Consider the following 18176-nt stretch of genomic DNA (forward strand, 5'->3'; position numbering starts at 1 on the left):
AAAAAGACAAGCCTCCTCGAATACTGTGGTCCATAGAAATGACTGCCTCTTTCAATGCATTAAAGGGAGCGCTGACTTCCGCCCCTTGTTTGGGTCTGCCTGACTACCACTTACCATTCCATCTGTACGTCACAGAGAACGGCACAACCTGCACAGGTGTACTGGCCCAAGAGCATGGCAGTGGCTACCGTCCAGTAGCCTTCTATTCAAAGGTGCTGCCTGTAGTTGTTCAGGGAATGCCGGCCTGCCTGAGGGCAGTAGCAGCTTGCTCTATCATGATAACGGACTGCGAGAAGCTCACACTCTCACATGACACTATTCTACATACCAATCATCAGGTCACGACCATTCTAGCAAACATAACTACACAACACATGACCGCACAACGACGCTCAGGTTATGAAGCTACACTGACCTCCACAGCAAATCTCACTATAAAGGCAAGCAGCACACCCAATTCGCCAGCACATTTATTGATCCATATGCTGTGTTCTTCTGACCGACAGGATGGCTCAGACGGGCTTGACGTCCATGACTGCATGACACGTATACAGGAATCCACAGCACCACGCCCAGACTTAGAGCAAACACCTATCCCAGACTCAGCCACGGTTTATGTGGACGGGTCCTGTTCAAGGCCGAATGACAACTCATTTCTTTGTGGCTATTCAGTGGTGACATTGCCTGACATCATACTAGAGGCTCACTCATTACCATTTCACTCAGCACAGGCTTTAATACGCGCCTGTGAGCTCCATGTGGATAGGCGTGTGACAATTTACACAGACAGCCGCTATGCGTTTGGCGTCGTACATGACTTTGGCACATTGTGGAGACAAAGAGGATTTAGATCTGCTGATGGAAAACCGATTGCTAATTCTGATCTTGTGCAAAGACTTTTGCAGGCTATACAGCTGCCATCGGCCGTTGCAGTTGTAAAAACGAAAGGACACAGTACAGCTGACACAGACGAAGCAACAGGTAATGCCTTAGCAGACGTGACAGCCAAGGCTGCAGCTGCATCACAGCTCCCACCTCCACAGGAAGTATTATCTGTGCCCCTACAGCTGCCACTTGTTATACTCCCAGACTATTTAGAAACAAATGCTGATTTAAAATTCATACAAGAGCAGGCCTCTGCATCTGATTACACCTATTGGGAGAATAATGACTGTACCTTAGATGACAGGGATGGCCTATATAAAAATCTTGAGGGTTTGATTGCCCTCCCATCTTCCCTGCTGCCAGTCCTTGTCCGACATTTTCACGGTGTGAGTCATGTCGGACAAAGAGGGGTAATAGGGGCAATAAAATCAAGATTTGTGATTGAAAAAACATCACATGCAGTAAAAAGCATATTAGCAACCTGTCTAACATGTACACGAACTAATGTAGGAAAACCAAAAGCAAAACATCAGCATTTACCACAACCAGATTTTCCATTTCATACATTACAAATTGATTTTACACACATGCCAGCACAAGGAAGCATCAAGTACTTACTGGTAATAGTGGATCAATTTAGTAAATGGGTAGAAGCTTATCCAACATCAAAAGAAACTGCAGAAGTAGTCTGTCAAAAGTTGAGCAATGAAATAATACCCAGATTCGGGGTACCTCACCAAATTAACAGTGATAGAGGACCTTCATTCACATCAGAAGTAATTCAAAAGTGTGCTAAAACTCTAGGAATAGACTGGAAATATCATGTGCCATACCACCCTCAGAGTTCAGATGTTGTAGAAAGAATGAATAGGACCATAAAAAATCGCCTGACTAAAGCAATGATAGAAACAGGAATGACCTGGGTCAAATTACTTCCTCAAGTCCTCTGTGAGATTAGAATGACTCCATCCGCAGCAACCAAATTATCTCCATTCGAAATAATCATGGGAAGACCGTTTCCAACACCATGGTCAGCTTCCAGAGGGGCACCGCTATTGGAAGGGGATGTAGACACTGCATTGTCCGACTATGTCCACAATCTGGTAGAAACACTGAATAATAACTATCAGAAAGTTTGTCTTTCTCAGCCTCTCCCCTCCACAGTTCCAACCCACCAGTGGAGACCAGGGGATGCGGTGTTGGTGAAGTCGCTAAAACCAAGGAAACTCGGGGAGGCCGCGTTTTCCAGCCCCCAGACTGTACTGGCAGTGACGAGAACCAGCATCCTCACAGATGGACAACCTCAGTGGATTCATGCCAGCAGGGTTAAGACCAGCCCAACCAGACCATCTCAGGCGTTGGATCAAGCAGACGACGTCTCCGGCGAGCCAACGCCCGGAACCAGAACAAATAAATACACACAGGTGGATGACGTCTCCGGCGAGCCAGCGCCCGGATCCAATACACCTACACACACGCAATCACTGATTAACACACAACGCCTGAAAGAGCCACAACAAGGTACTCAAACATCCAGCAGGAACAGAAAGCCGAGAGTACCACATGATGTCTAATCTGATAACGCTAGACTCATTCCATCCTGATAATGGAGAAAATGAAATGCCCATTGTCATCATACGACGCTTATTCAATGTCTCTCGAACCTGGGACCAGGCCAGGAGACAACTGAAGAACTGTTTTTCTTATATATTGTCTTATATATTTAGGTTATTTATCATATCTATCGCATTAACCTTAGGATTTTTCTTTGCTATTTTGTATTGTAAACTGCAACCATGTTCACATTTCTGCAGGTCATATTTTGCTGACAATACCTCATGCTCTATTTTGCGAGACACCTACTTAATACGCTCCTCACAATCAGTAAATAGCAACATAGATGCCACTAATAAACCATTTTATGCGCCCCCTAGAGCAGGAGTTAACTCCTGGTATGAAAATGCCAGAACAGCCGCTCGTGATTTAGGAAACAGTAACTGTTATGTCTGTTCAAAGGGCAATCCAGAACAGGTAATAGTAGGATACCCCATATCCGGTTTCCCCCTCACTGAGGGACTAGAGAAAATCGGCGGAGATAATGCTCTCCTTAAAGACACTTTACAGTTGACTCTGAGCCCTCTCGACTGCCTACTTAGACACACACACACACACACACACACCAACTAACCCTGAGACTCCATTAGGCGAATTATTGAAGTTATCTAATGACACGGCAGGGACCTGCGCCCCAATGAAACGCCCTAAGACTAGGTTAAAGCCCTCACTACCCCTAGGACAGATCCCTTTCCATTTTAATACTAGTATGATATGTCTGCGCAGACTAAAGTTAACTGGCCCAGACACACACATAGATTATACAAAGGATAACTATACATTTTTCTCTGACTCCCCAGGTGCACGCTGTAATGAGACATGGCTAGCTGTCTCTGTGGCTGAAGTTTTATCATATCTGGAGGAACACACACACAGTTCAAGTTTGAGCGGAGAATCGATCATTGTTCCCCCAGAAGGTGTATTAAATGATACTGACTGGGGGGAGTTAGTTAAATCACACATGGTCACACGTCTAACTAGAGCAATCCCTAACGGTTATTGGTTGTGCAATAATACTCTTAGATTAGCTCTACCTGTTAATTGGACCGGTACCTGTGGTCTAGTAACTTTAGCCCAAGAACTACTAATACAACAAACCTCTGATCTGCCTGTATCCAGCAGACGTACAAAACGCTCCGCTTACTCACATAACGTTTACAGAGATGTTTGCTGTACTTTCATTCCCAATAACACCGCCCCTAACGGTTCATTCACACAAGCTATGAATAGACTTGAAGCATTGCAGATAGAACTAAGAGCCAATGCAGGTCACGGTCAGTGGCTAGACAAGTGGCTGCAGGACACGTTTGGAAAATGGAAGGAACTAATTGTAGCTTTTGTAACCATTGTAGCATGTATTATTTTGTTTTTGATGATTATTGTCTGTTGTGTGATACCCTGTGTACGCTCAATGATAACCCGTATAGCTAGTAGTACAGCTACTTCAATGTATTTGCAATTGGCACAAATTGACCCAGATTATGTGCCAGATGTCATCAATGATGATATTGATGTATGTATTGAGCATTAGATTGGGAATTACTCGATTGTCCAAGAAGAGAATGAAGTTTTCTTGTTTTTCCTTTTTATTTTTCCTTTTTTTTTTAAATTTTGATATTAAGCTTGCTCGAAGGACTAGTTACATTTATGATTTGTTTCACATTTATGATTTGTCTTTATATTATGTTGTTGTGATATTTTGATACCATGGTAGCATTTACAGGATATTGTTTTATAGTGATATTATACAGGAAAACTGTTACTCAATAAGGCCCATTTACCAGTTGTTTTTCTCTTTCTCTGTGACCCAAGAATTAATGTGTAAGAATCACAGGCTGGTACCAAGGTCGAAAACACCACAGAGATCACTCCCTTACTCCCATCTTCCCTTCTTTATCTCCTAGAAAAGAGCTTGTTAAAGGCCAGGTGGTTTGTTTCAGAATTCACTAATGAAAGAACTCTGTATTCTGTGTCTAGGAGTGTATTTTGCTGGGATAATCATAAATTGTAGCTGAACTGATAAACTATACAAAGGATACTTCTTTGCTCAGAGGGCAGGAAGACGCTTCCTTATTTGGCCTGTACCGGTTTGAACTGAGAATCTGCTGACACACGAACCTTTTTCCTCTATATAAACTGTTGTCTGATGAATAAACCTTTGAGTTGATTGTGGGAGAGCAACCTGAACAGTCTCTGTATCACTTTGTTCTCCTAACTGCTCCCGACGTCGTAACTAACCTGCTGAACGGCATACCTGAGCGTTACTTTGAATAATTAGGAATCTTATAAGGAAAGGACAAAACTCTGCTTATCGCTGCCCACGTCTCGAAGGAAAACTCTATCTACTGATGACGGAGAAATCCTTCACTTATATCTTACAGTGCAGCTACCATTTTTAGATGCCTCAATCGAAGTCCAATTCTGACCACTTGTGTCATATCACCACAGACCTTAAACTTGTGCACAGCGAACATTGGCTTCAGCTTGAAACTGACCCAAATTCCACATCCCCCCCCCCCCCCAAAAAAAAAACAGTTCAGGTTTTAGCAGAAATAACATGTTACACTTAGCATGTAATAGATTTGGGGAGAAAAGTCTTAATTTAAAAAAAATACTTTACAAGATACTTTCATTTCAAATAACCACACCAAATAAATGTGGTATTGTATGTTATACATGTGTGTATAACATACAGTTTAATAAAGGCTAACTAAAATCTAGGCAATAAAAAAGCAGTAGAGAATAGAAGTATTTGTAAATATATAAATCTCTTTGTAACAAACTTTACAACATTGATGCAGGTAGAATGAGAGACCTCAATAAAGTACAATATGCAGTACAATACAGAACAATGTGCATTGATATTACAGATAGTGAAAAGTAGTCAAGTAAATTTGTTCAATAACAAGCAAAAAACAAATACGTTTCAAACTGACCACTAAATAACAAGTGTAACGACCCCGATTTGAAAATGTAGGGAGTACAAATGCTAAAATGTAAGAAGTAGAAGTAGAAAGTAGGCAACAACAAAAAATAAAAAATACAGCAATAAAGCAATAAACTTAAGTACAGTAATGAAGTATTTGTACTTCGTTACTTTCCACCTCTGATGCCAACAATAAATCATATCCTAATGCAAAATGTGGTTTAGAGAATATTTGTGTCATGTCGCCCACAGAAGCACTTAATCCAGCTCTGTTACTTAAACCAGGGTCAGGAAAGAAACATATCTACACTCTAAAAAATGTTTTGTTGGCTCAACTTAAAAAAATTGAGGTAACAATTTCCACTCAGCTTTTTAAGTTACAAATTTTGCATATTATTAAGTAAATCCAGCAAGTAATTTTTAGGTTTGGCTAACTCAACTGGTTCAACAAACCAACATGATTTACTTTGACCTGTAAAAGCATAATTAAGTTTAAGCAACCTAATATTAATTTAGAATTTCTGGTAATATTGAGTTGACAAATTACATTAGTTGAGTTAATCTAACTTACTTTTTTACATATATCCTACTCACAATTATCCATGCAAACATAGCCATTTAAATTATTCCAGCTGATGAAACAGTTTATTGCATAACATTTTCGAAGTAATACACTTCTGTGTCATACAACATAAATCAAACATTACAGCAGCCCTTTAATTATAAATGAGTGGGCAAAAACAATAATATATTTCAGTACAATTCCTCCGCAAACAACCTCAGTAACAAAAGAAAATGTAGCATGTTTATTACTTGGACAAGGTGTGTTGAATCAGAAGCTAAAACATACCAATTCACTTCGTTTTTCTTCATCCACAATGGTGTCTACAACTTCTGATTAACTGAACACACCAGCCAATCAACAGTGTTTAGTTATTAATAGAAACAAGCAGAGCAGTGGGGCCTGATGACCGACTTTGAGAACCACTAAGTTTGTACTTAAGAGACATTACCCGTGGGCTGGCTTTAAGCCCATCAAGTTCCAGAAACACCTTCTGGAATACCTCTAGAGTGTTCTTTACTTGTTTGGGGTAGCTCAGATTGAGAGCGTATATAAGTCCCATCATTAAGGCACATGCTCTGGGCACATCAAGGTCTTCCAGGACAGCTGTTCCTTCAATCACAATTTTAGCGACGGCTGGAAGAGACACTGCTGCACGTCTGGTGACTACGATCTTTACCACTTCTTCTGAGAACTGTTCTTCACCATCCTGGCAAGTAGGTTAAAAAGAAACATGTCGGTATTTTATATGCTATTTAAAAATATAACACAAAACAATGTGAGATTTACCTACCAGCTGTTCTCTGAAGAGATCCTCTTCTTTCTCTTTCAAATACACCACCAGGCAACGGATTGCGACCTCTCTTCTTGTTTCCACCGAACTCTGGAGAATAAAAAAGTTTACTAGGCCAAAAGTCAAACACATTACATTCATAGGACTAGCGTTTTGCTAATTATTGAGTTAATTTTTGTTTTTAACAAATAAACAATTAAATTTTTATAACTTGAATTTAATCTGTTACATACTGCCCTGCTTTCAATGCACCCTTTGCTAGCAGTAGGTTAAGGTGAGTGAAAGTAAATGTAACCTAGATTTGGAGACTATTTCAAACAGTTTTTGTTGAGCTCTAAGGACTATAAAAGACTACAAAGGCTTACCAAGGCTTTTGAGTTAAGTTATTTTAAGTATAAAACCTTCTCTAAAACACCACAATGAAACACTGAAAAGATGAATCCAAAAACTAAATAAATAAATAAATCTACAGACTGTAATTTAAAATTGGAAAAATTGTGTCATATCCAAATGTGTGAGAGAATTTTCTTTTTAATTATTTGAAGACCACTGTTGACATGCTACAATCCCACACTTCACATTATGCTTACAATTACAGAAGGTAACGAAAGCAAGTCTTGTGTGCACACACACAATTTTGTTTTTTTCTTGCTAGGTCAACTAACTTTAACCTCAGGCATATTTCACATTTGAGCTTAAAATATCAATACATTTGATAGAAATACTTTTACTCACACTCTGTCAGTAATTAGTTACCTCACCCAAGACCGTCGAAACACAAATTTACTCTGACACCATGGTAGATAAAAATGCAGGCAGCTGCTGACTGGTTAATTTGAACATATACAGGTTCAAATTGAACATGCTGTGCTGTCTGCAAGGTCTATCAGCTAACCAAATGCACCCTGACAAGTGACAAATTTTAAGTATAAGTGGAAAAATTGACAATTGCGAGGAACGTTTGCAAGCTAAAAGAAAGCTAGCTAACAACTTTAACTTTAGCAACTTTACTATGCTAAACTATGATTAAAACCATCAAATTTAAAGTGTACAAATATAACTTGTAATTAATCTATTTTGAAATTCAATGCTTAGTTAACTCACCGAACACAGTCTAGGGGAAACACACCTCTACTCCCACAAAGTGATAAGAATGCAGACAACTGCTACGCCTGTGATGATACGAACATATGCTACGGGGTTACCCTCTGCTGTATGCATGGTCTCATACACACCTATGGCTAATGTTGAAAACACGCAGTTCTTTGAATCTTTGGGCTGAAGGAGGGACAATACTCGGTGTATAAATGCTCAATCAACAATCATTTATTTCCATACAATTCAACAGTCAGAGCATTACAACGTCCGGACGGGAGAGATGCTACCAGAGGGTCAGGCACATGTCTCAAAATGGTGACGGGTTGCTCAGCTTTTTATAGTCTCTAGTGGCCCCCAGCTAGTCGTAAAAGCCAAAACATCACATTTTTCTCTGTTACAGCGCCTAAGTTATGACCTCGGCAGTTGTTTCTCTGCTTTCTGTAAGGTGGGGGTGTGGAATGTGGTCTGTCTATCTCCCCTGTCTTTAGACACAGAGTCTCCTGCTTACAACCTTCTCTTCATGATTCAACAATTAAGCATGTCAAGAAAACAGTGTAACACATTCCCAGCAGATCAAGGATGCACCTTTATCTAATGAACTAATATGTGAATATGTTCTGTTAACTCAAAAGTATAATGAGAACTAAACTACATACAGATCACACACTCTATTTTAAAGGGTATAATATGATCTACAACAATATCATAATTCAACTATTTTGATTACATCTATAAGGTAACATATAATAACAGAATAATATCACAATACCCTCTTTTGATCTCTCATTAAAGAGATCACTAATAACATGCACTTCAGCGTTGCAAGGTCCAGGTTTTCTTGATCCTGAGGCCCTCTGTCCCCCTTTAACGGGTGGACCATATGGGGGATGACCTCTGTGTTCACGCAGTTCAGATGCAAGCAAAGTTAGCTTTACAACCATAACAGCAGTTACAGATGACACTCCCATCACTCCCCATTTTCCCACAGCTTTATTTTGGTGCTCCAGTTTTCCACCCCCTTTGATGCCACCTAATAGCTTTCAAATGTACTTAGACTAGAACCTCTGTTTAAGGAGCTTTTAACCTTTATTTTTATTGCTGCAGCTACCAGTGTCTTCCAGTTGGGTGATTCTCAGCTTCTTTCTTCGACCTCCGGGGTTAGACCACCCTTTAGTCATTGCACAGTTCTGGGGATTATTCTGCCCCGATTTCAAACAAGGATCTGTGTGTTTTGGGTTCACCGGCGTGTCCCCCTTTTTGCCAAGAGCCTCTCGAACCTCGTTGGTCTGGTGTTCCTGGTTTTCGCCAACCCCTTCATGGTTATTGCTGTGTTTGTGGGATCCATCTTCTCCAGGAGCCCAAACGTCATGACACTTGACCCCAGTTGCTGTCTCGGCAGTCCCTACATCTGTCCCTGCTGTGAAGGGTCCTCACATCTCCGGGTCCCCGTCTGGTGTCTGTTCCTTTCTCTGCAAGAGACAGAAAACCAAAACACCTCTCTCCCTAGCCTTGATAATCTAATATTGTTATCCATTGTTCTTCTAATGATTCAAATTTGGTTTAAAATATTATGTTCAGGACTTATTCTAATCATAATCTATGTGTGTGTAAAAGAAATCAAAAATTAGTGAACCCTTTCTAAGTCTAACACATTATAAGCTTAAGTTTTACCATAGCTAATTTATTAAACACAAAAATAAACTCATAGAAATTTTCATATCACCATTGTTTGATGTTCAAACTCAACTTCCACTTCCCCCTTTTTTGACACACTCCCATGTGTCAATTCACCGGAGCTAGACAATTAAAAGAGAAGGTTGGTGACCTCATATCTCAGAAAGTATCAGAAATTCTTCTCTCGAGTACCGTTGCTCCAGCCTTGTCATCCCTGAGGATCTTCGATCCCGAAAATGTCCCTTCTCCTCATGTAATAAAGTCTGTCATCCTTCCATGCCCTGGTAACTGGTCCATCCAGAGCTGTAACATTTTGAAATGTACATACAACAAGCCAAACCACACCTTGGTCACACCAACCCTTTTCTGCTCCGAAGATGTCCAATGCCATCCTAGTATGGACTGTCAAAAGTGGCTTTAACGCTGACTATCCTGACAATCCATTTTATAACGTTTCCTGGTCAGATTTGCCAATCTCTGCACCAGGGTTGTAATAGTTTTGCAATTTTCATCAGTTTTTATTTTTATTTAGCTTCGACTTCAGATTTTCAATTTTATATCAGTTTTAATTAGTTTTTACCAATTCTTTGCTAGTTTAGTGTAGTTTTTATTTTCTGAAAATCCTTAGTTTCAATTTAGTCTTATTTGTGTTTTGCAAAAAATTAAGTGCAACAAAATCCCAGTTCCATCATATCAGTCATGCTCTTCTGGTTATCCTTGGGTGTTGAGACTAATAACTATTAACTCTTGCCGCACCGAGTGTTCCTAATTTTGGTTCAAGTGAATTGATAACCTTTTGAAGGCGATTGTTTCACACCTTTATTTAGATGTCCCAGTCCTGTTGTCTCGGGATACATCACGCTGCCTTATCTGGGGTTAGCTATTTTCTGGGGATGCGGGTTGAGTGGGTGAGCTCTTCAAGGAGGGGGAGTGTGCTCCCCCTGATGAGGTCTTCTAGGTAAGCTAGGTTAACCTTCTTGTGTGAGCTTTTCAAGTGCACTTTAAGGTTAGTGGGACTTTTAGTTTTATAAATGTCCCTCATGTCCCCCTGATGACCCAGTATTTCATTTTTGCACACTGTAGTACACATTTTAGTTTTTGCTTGTAGCTCGCATACTCTACTTGCCACTCCTCTAATTCCTGATGTTTCTTAGAGAGGGCAACAGTACCTTTAAAATTATATCACATGTGTGGGGGTGTGGCCTTGCCAATTGTTTTGCCCACCTTTTCAAAATGGCTGGCGTGCCCACAAGCACATTTCATGGAAAAAAAAAGGTAAGCTTGATATTTACATTTAAAATGTTTTGTTAAACTCAGATTTTTATTTTATTCTTTTTGCAAGTACCCCTCCTCGGTGGCGAGAAACTGTTGGTGTGGTCAAGTGGGTGCTCTAGAAACAAACGCTCAGGACAGAACAGTTATCAGTCATGTACTTCCTACAAGTTTTGCATATGTTTTATTTCATATTGATCCTCTGAGTGTAATGGTACATTTTAATTTGAATTTATCCAAACTAAACACAATATTTTCTTTATTTACTTTGCTCTTGTTCTTTTTCAGTACCACATCCTATCAAATGTCCCTGTCGATTATATTCTACATTTAATAACTTACTATTTCAAGTGAGAACCTAAATCACGTGGACCAATGTTTATTATTGCATATCTCTATTCTGAATGTGGCCAGTCATTCATAGGTATTGTTCCATTTTGGCGATTTTCCTCTATAAAATTTAATTGACTTTTTACAGTGGCCTGCTATGGTTAATAATAACATATTCCAGTCATGAGTGGTATAAAAAGTCTTCTCCACTGTAGCATTTGGCATTCCCAATAATATAACATGATACCTTACTCAAAACACAGCTAATATAGCACAGTTTTCTTAATGCAAACATCAGTAACTCAAAATCAGCAACCACAGTGTTAAGTCTGCAGTTCATACTTATGTGAAGCTACAGTCTCCTCCTCCAGTCTCTGTTATCCTCCTGCTCCTGAAAAAACAAAACAAAACAAAGCGAAGCATCCACCCTTCTCTTGTCGGCTGGGTGAATTGTTTATTGGCATTTACTAATCCTAAAGTTGGTGCAGTCATTGTCTCAGTATCAAGTCAGTCAAAACTTTTAGTTGTCAGTCCATCACAGTCCATTCACATGCATACCTCCATACACATTCATACCAGATGTTGCTGATAATGGAGTCTCCCGCGCAACCTATTCGAGCCTCCATCACCAGCAAGATGACGTCATCATTTTAAAGGAAAACAATTCCTTGTTGTTTTTTGGGCCGGATTGACTCGGTGCAATCCTTTTAGACTCAGAACTTCTCAGTGTTCCCTATAAGTGAATTTCTCCCAAGCCAATTACAATCATGGAGAAGCACACTTTGCAACTGTTTTTGTAAGAATATTTCATAGCGCTTTAAATTTCAATCTTTCAGGCCTGGTTTAAAGAGCTGATTGTTAAATCATAAACTCACAAAATATCAACATATCACCATATCACCATATCACCACCGGTGGATCACACCTCTCAGATGTTTTTTTCTCCAGTGCACTGTAACAAAAACGAAAACAGACATAACCAACAAAATACTACTAAAATAACACAAACTAGGGCCCGTTGCAGACATGTCCAAGCATAAAACTATCCCTCTCTCGCTTACGAGAAAGAACACAAGCCAAAGCTCACTGATAAAATCAAGCTAGCGCTAAACAAAACCAAACAATCAACCAGAAATTCACAGGAACATTTTGCTTCCTGCCGGGACAATATTGTGTGGGAATGAGAACCTCAGGTGCCGTAACACCTTTTGTTCCTCCTTGAATTAAAACTCAATCACAGAAAATGCCGTACTCCGACCTAAAACTTACACTATTAATTCATCATTTTCACTCTGTGCCACTGTTCCTCATCAGGGCTGTGTGAAGCACAGCAAAGAATTCAGTCAAGGCCTTGAGCCATAAACAGACATCACGCACAGACATTGTTTTCATAACCAAACTTTTTTTAGACCTTATTCCTAAAATCTACATAAATGCCCTCTGGGTGACATATAACACATTCTAAGTATTTAATGGTAATCAATGGCTCCTCATAAAAATTATGCATTGGGATGTTTGTGTGCAGCATTTTGCATATCAGCATAAGCAAAGCATTCTTCATTGCATCAGCGTGTGCATGTGTATGTGTGTGCATCACTTCTCAGTGAATCAGCATTCCAGTGTGTGTGTGTGTGTGTGTGTGTGTGTGTGTGTGTGTGTGTGTGTGTGTGTGTATGTGTGTGTGTATATGTGTGTGTGTGTCATTTCTCACTCACTCAACGAGTGCACGTGTTCATGTGTGTATTTCACTTCATTCTGAATCTGTGTGTTTGGAGACGTGTGTGTGTGTGTGTGTGTGTGTGTGTGTGTGTGTGTGTGTGTGTGTGTGTGTGTGTGTGTGTGTGTTCATCACTTTCCTGTTCTGGTGTTCTGGGTAAACCACGGCCTGAAGCGTGCCCTGGGGTCCTGCCCCCCTCCTTTTCAGTTTGTTTGCGACCATTGCTGCTGCTGCTGCTGCTCAAAATTCAGTCCGTCCTGGTTCTGACCCCAATTGGGGCAGTCCTTTCTCCAGTGTCGATGTTCACCGCAGGTGAAACCTGCATCTTCTTCTGTGTTTTTGTCCATTCTGAGGTGCCTTCTGTCCTCAGTTACTCCTCTTGTCTCGGTCACGCCCTTTTTCGCCACCCGATCATCCGTGTTGGTCCATCACTGTCCTGCACAGTGTGAATGCAAAGTTATCAAGGTCAGCATTCTTTCGCTCGGCCTTACTTTTCATTCGGGCTTGGCGGGCGTCTCGTCACAGCTCTGTCAGCTGACGCAGTCTGGGAATTTTCCCCCGTGTAGTGAAATGGGCCTTAGGTTTAGTGCTCTCCGTCTCGGCTGCATGAGATCACATTCCTGCAGCTCTGTTGACATTCTCAGGTCGTTGTTGTGGGTCCAGCTGTTGCAGCATTTGGTCAGTGTCACGTATGGGGGAGAGCAGGAGTCCAGTCAGCCTCGGCTTTCAGGGCCGGCAAAGCAGCCTGTAATTAAATATGTATAGAAAAAACAAAAACAAAACAAAACAAAAACAAACAAAAAACAAAAACAAAAACAAACGAACAGGAAAATGTTGTTGTGTTGGCTGTGTTATTCAGAGGGGAGACAATGGGGCCAGGCCCTATGTCAGCCTTCTCTCCCCCTTTTTTTGTTTTTTGTCTCCCGATATAATCAACTCCTAACCCACCAAGTTGACAGGACAACACCGGTATATGTTAAAATTCTTAAGATCATGTTTAAAAGCCCAAAAAAGGAACTTTCTTTCATTCAGTAATCACTTTTATTAATCAATCAACAGAAAACATGTCACAATTTGAATCTTTTAACCACTAAATTTGTTGTGTCTTGCCTGGTTGGTTAGACCAGTGTTCCTTTTTTTTTTTTAGTTAAATTGTTGTCCTGCAACCCAGAGGGTTTCTTTGTCAGTAATGTATAGACTTCATCATTTAAGTATGTTAATTTTTCTTTAACCTTGCTGGAAAATCTTCACGTGTTCATGAGTGTAAGCTGTTTCTTCATTGCGTGTATGTGCATTTGTATAAAAGCAGGTTAATTTTATCTTTTCTCAAACTAGGCGTTACCTTAAAAGGAGCCTTTCTCTCAGATTTCTCTGCTTGTGTGTTTTTGTTTCACCTTTTTGTTGTGATGCTCCGGACGCCTTCCCAACCTCCACAAGTCCGTTGGCCCCAATTTTATGTGTTAAAACTTCTCTTAATTTCTCCTCTAATTCTCTCCTCGCTGCTGTCTGTTTCACAGCTGCTGATTCGTGCTGGGTGTGGTTCCCATTACCTATAATTTTGCTTCGGCCGCTGTGCTTGTGGGGGCAGTTGGTCCAGGTCCGCAGCTTCCTGTATTAACACACTAAGAGATTTATTTTAATTTCATTTTCATCACTTTTAAACCAATAAGCAGGCAACACGCCCACCTTGACAGCGTAAACTGTACGCCAGTCTCCCAACACATTCCTCTCTGTACTCCTCCATAATTCTCCACTGCACACCTCTTACTATCTCTCCTTTTTATTTTTATTACACCACAGAGTAATACACCCAATTATGCCCGTCTATCTCTATGTGGCTCCAAATTCCCTCTTTATTTTAATTTCACACTCGTCAGGGGACAGGCACACAACAATTTCAACCACTGAAACGAGGAATTCAACCTTTTTATATTTCTTTACTAATCTAGACTCAACGTTTGGTCGCAAAATGTGTCTTGTTCTAGTCCGGAATAAATGTGAACCCGTGATTACACGGCCGTTCCAGTGTTATTTCCGTAGCTATGCGGGGGCCCTCACCTCCCCAAGTCACCACCTCGGCACCCGGACAACGCCGGTCCTGGCCACGCGTCCACGGACAGGAGGGTCGCCACTCCTAGGGCAAATGTTCCACAGGTACACTAGGCATCAACCTTTGATCCTAAAATGTGTATTTGCTCTAATGTCCTCCTAATCAAACACATCAACCGTCACTGTCACTGTGTTCACGCTTCACACTCCACACAAAAAAACACACTCAGAGCGCGCCTCACTCACACTCTCACTCAGTGCGCGCTTTACCCACAAGACAGCACCCAGAGCGCGCCTTACACACACCCACAACACTTTTCCTCAGCGGGAATTTTACACAGAAACCTCTGAGCTCAACTATTAGATCTTCTTAAAGCACACTGCACCATAGACCAAAATACCCCTTTCTCTGCGCTTATGACCGCCACAACGGGGCAAAGTCGCATCATAAAAGTGATGCTTGCATCCCCGAAGTTATACCAGACATCATAAACCAGGTTTTGCTCTATGTACTTCTTGGCAAGTAAAATTTTACTTTGTTTTATGACCGCAGCCCTTAAAAAAAAAAAACTCGACTGACGCCACAAACCACCGTCAAACCTCTGTTCAATGTACTAAAATTAGCACCAACCACTACTGCACTTCATGGCCGCATCACCGGAACACGGCCGTATCATAAACCAAACCTACGGACGTGTTTCGCTCTCGCGTTGCCAGTGTTTAACCGCACCGTGAAGCCAGCATCTGCTTTTCCTTAAATCAACTTCTATTTCATAGCCGGCAAGAGCCAGGACGTAACCGACACCATAAACAAACTTCAAACCTCGACTTCAATGTACTGGACTAATGGCCGCGTCTTCAGAATAAATTCTAATGTATTATTGCTACAGAAGCCAGTATTAGACAAAATTAAATGTGGAAGGTAAAGTGGCTGCAACTAGTCCAACGTAGTATGTTATTAGTATCTCGGTAGAAGCAGATTACTGCAACTAGACCAACGTAGTATGTTATTAGTATCTCGGTAGAAGCAGTTTATTTAACACACTGGAATTCAGCCTCAACTTATGTTGTTAGTATCTTGCGCCAAAAACCAGTCACCGACAAATTTACTGTGAAAATACATGTGACTCAGCGAACAGATTAATTTGGAAAGCCCAATATGCACATTTGGTATTTATAATACAACAGGCTGTGCTTACCTTTCTGTTTTAGGCCGGCCTTCTGTTCACTTTGCCCCACGATCTCACCAAAGGCCAAATCTACACCTCCTCAGCACACCAAAGATCCGGGTCACACGGCACCAAGTTGTTGAAAACACGCAGTTCTTTGAATCTTTGGGCTGAAGGAGGGACAATACTCGGTGTATAAATGCTCAATCAACAATCATTTATTTCCATACAATTCAACAGTCAGAGCATTACAACGTCCGGACGGGAGAGACGCTACCAGAGGGTCAGGCACATGTCTCAAAATGGTGACGGGTTGCTCAGCTTTTTATAGTCTCTAGTGGCCCCCAGCTAGTCGTAAAAGCCAAAACATCACATTTTTCTCTGTTACAGCGCCTAAGTTATGACCTCGGCAGTTGTTTCTCTGCTTTCTGTAAGGTGGGGGTGTGGAATGTGGTCTATCTATCTCCCCTGTCTTTAGACACAGAGTCTCCTGCTTACAACCTTCTCTTCATGATTCAACAATTAAGCATGTCAAGAAAACAGTGTAACACATTCCCAGCAGATCAAGGATGCACCTTTATCTAATGAACTAATATGTGAATATGTTCTGTTAACTCAAAAGTATAATGAGAACTAAACTACATACAGATCACACACTCTATTTTAAAGGGTATAATATGATCTACAACAATATCATAATTCAACTATTTTGATTACATCTATAAGGTAACATATAATAACAGAATAATATCACACTAACCAAAGTAACCACCAGAGTGACAGATTTAATTGACAGATTTCATTAATAACAGGAAAAAATACAAACGCTCTTTTATACTTTTATAGAGTAACAACTAGCATAACACAGAGTGTCAATTCACATCATGTAGCTGCCATTGTCAGACTAAACTTAAGCAGTAAATTCCTGTAACTAGTACATATTTATAAAAGACTATAAAACAAGAAACTTACCAGGTAGTGGTGCCAACCTCTGTTTTTTTCCGTTCCGTCTTTTTTTATGGCAGTTGTAATTATTTTTTCGTTATGGTCCAGTTATGGGCAGGTCAAACACGAAGGATGTTCAAGCTCACTTTTACATGTTACACAAACTTAATATTTTGTGTTGTTGATTGATGACAAAAGTATTTTGTTCAATATACTCAAACATTTAAGTTAAGGAGGTGTTTATTAATTTCTGTGTTGCACTGACTTATAACATTGATTAGTCAACTCACTGAAACGTGTACATGTAGACAACTTACTTTTTTAAGTAGAAAAATGCTTTTTTGTTAAGTTCTACCTACAAACACCATGAATATTTTTTAGAGTGTATGTGTTTATCTGCCATAAAGCACGATTTAAAAAAAAAAATGCAAACAAAGTGGCAACATGGTCAGTGTAAGCAGACTAGTTGATTCCTAGAATTATTAAATTACTAATGGCACATTTGTTCATGAAAACAGGCTGCAGTCAGGTGCTCTTGGACCCTTCTCATCCAACTAGGAGCATGCCGGAAAAGCGACGACGTAGCAGGTTTGTTACTGTCCATATTTTTAGGGAGTTTTCTTTACGATGGGAAAATGTTTTATTCTGTTTCTTTAAGTTCCCCAAGAAGTATGATAAATGTTTTTTTTCTGATAAATTTGTTAATACTTTTAGCTAAATTTTTTATCCATAAATGTACGTTTACTAATAAAACACCATATTTCTGTCATTATTTTAAGGATGTGGAAATGTACATACAATCAATATCAGACTCCACCAACAAAAAGGCTCTCAAAACAAATTTATGTATGTGAATTTTTGCGTGTATTCTTATAATTGTTACCTTTTTCTTTTACCCCTGGCTTTGTGTGTTCATGTTCTGTTGTTTTGTATACTTCATCTGTTCGTATGTTGTATACTAATTGTTTGTTAAATAAAGTTTATAAGAATAAAAATAAAAAAAAGCGACGACGTTGCTTCCGTTTCATGTGTCCGTCCTTTGAAAAAGTCCGGGTACAGCAGCTTCTAGATCGCGTTAATGGCGCCGCCTGTTGGTATTGCTGACTGTAGAAAACACGTACAGTGATTTGTAAAGTCATCGG

General features: G+C 40.2%; 1 long non-coding RNA gene across 2 annotated transcripts; it reads right to left on the reverse strand.

Moving 5' to 3' along the window:
* Positions 1-11822: 11822 nt before the first annotated feature.
* On the reverse strand, positions 11823-16838 carry LOC308399349. 2 transcript variants are annotated; one of them, XR_013972138.1, is made up of 2 exons: positions 16120-16838; positions 11823-13616 (listed from the first exon to the last, which is right to left on the reverse strand). It is a non-coding gene; the product is annotated as an uncharacterized lncRNA (long non-coding RNA). The 2 variants fall into 2 exon arrangements; XR_013972139.1 differs by lacking the exon at positions 16120-16838 and adding an exon at positions 14558-15225.
* Positions 16839-18176: the final 1338 nt, after the last annotated feature.

Source organism: Rhamphochromis sp. 'chilingali' (genome assembly GCF_963969265.1).
Source record: "Rhamphochromis sp. 'chilingali' genome assembly, chromosome: 7".
NCBI lineage: Eukaryota > Metazoa > Chordata > Actinopteri > Cichliformes > Cichlidae > Rhamphochromis > Rhamphochromis sp. 'chilingali'.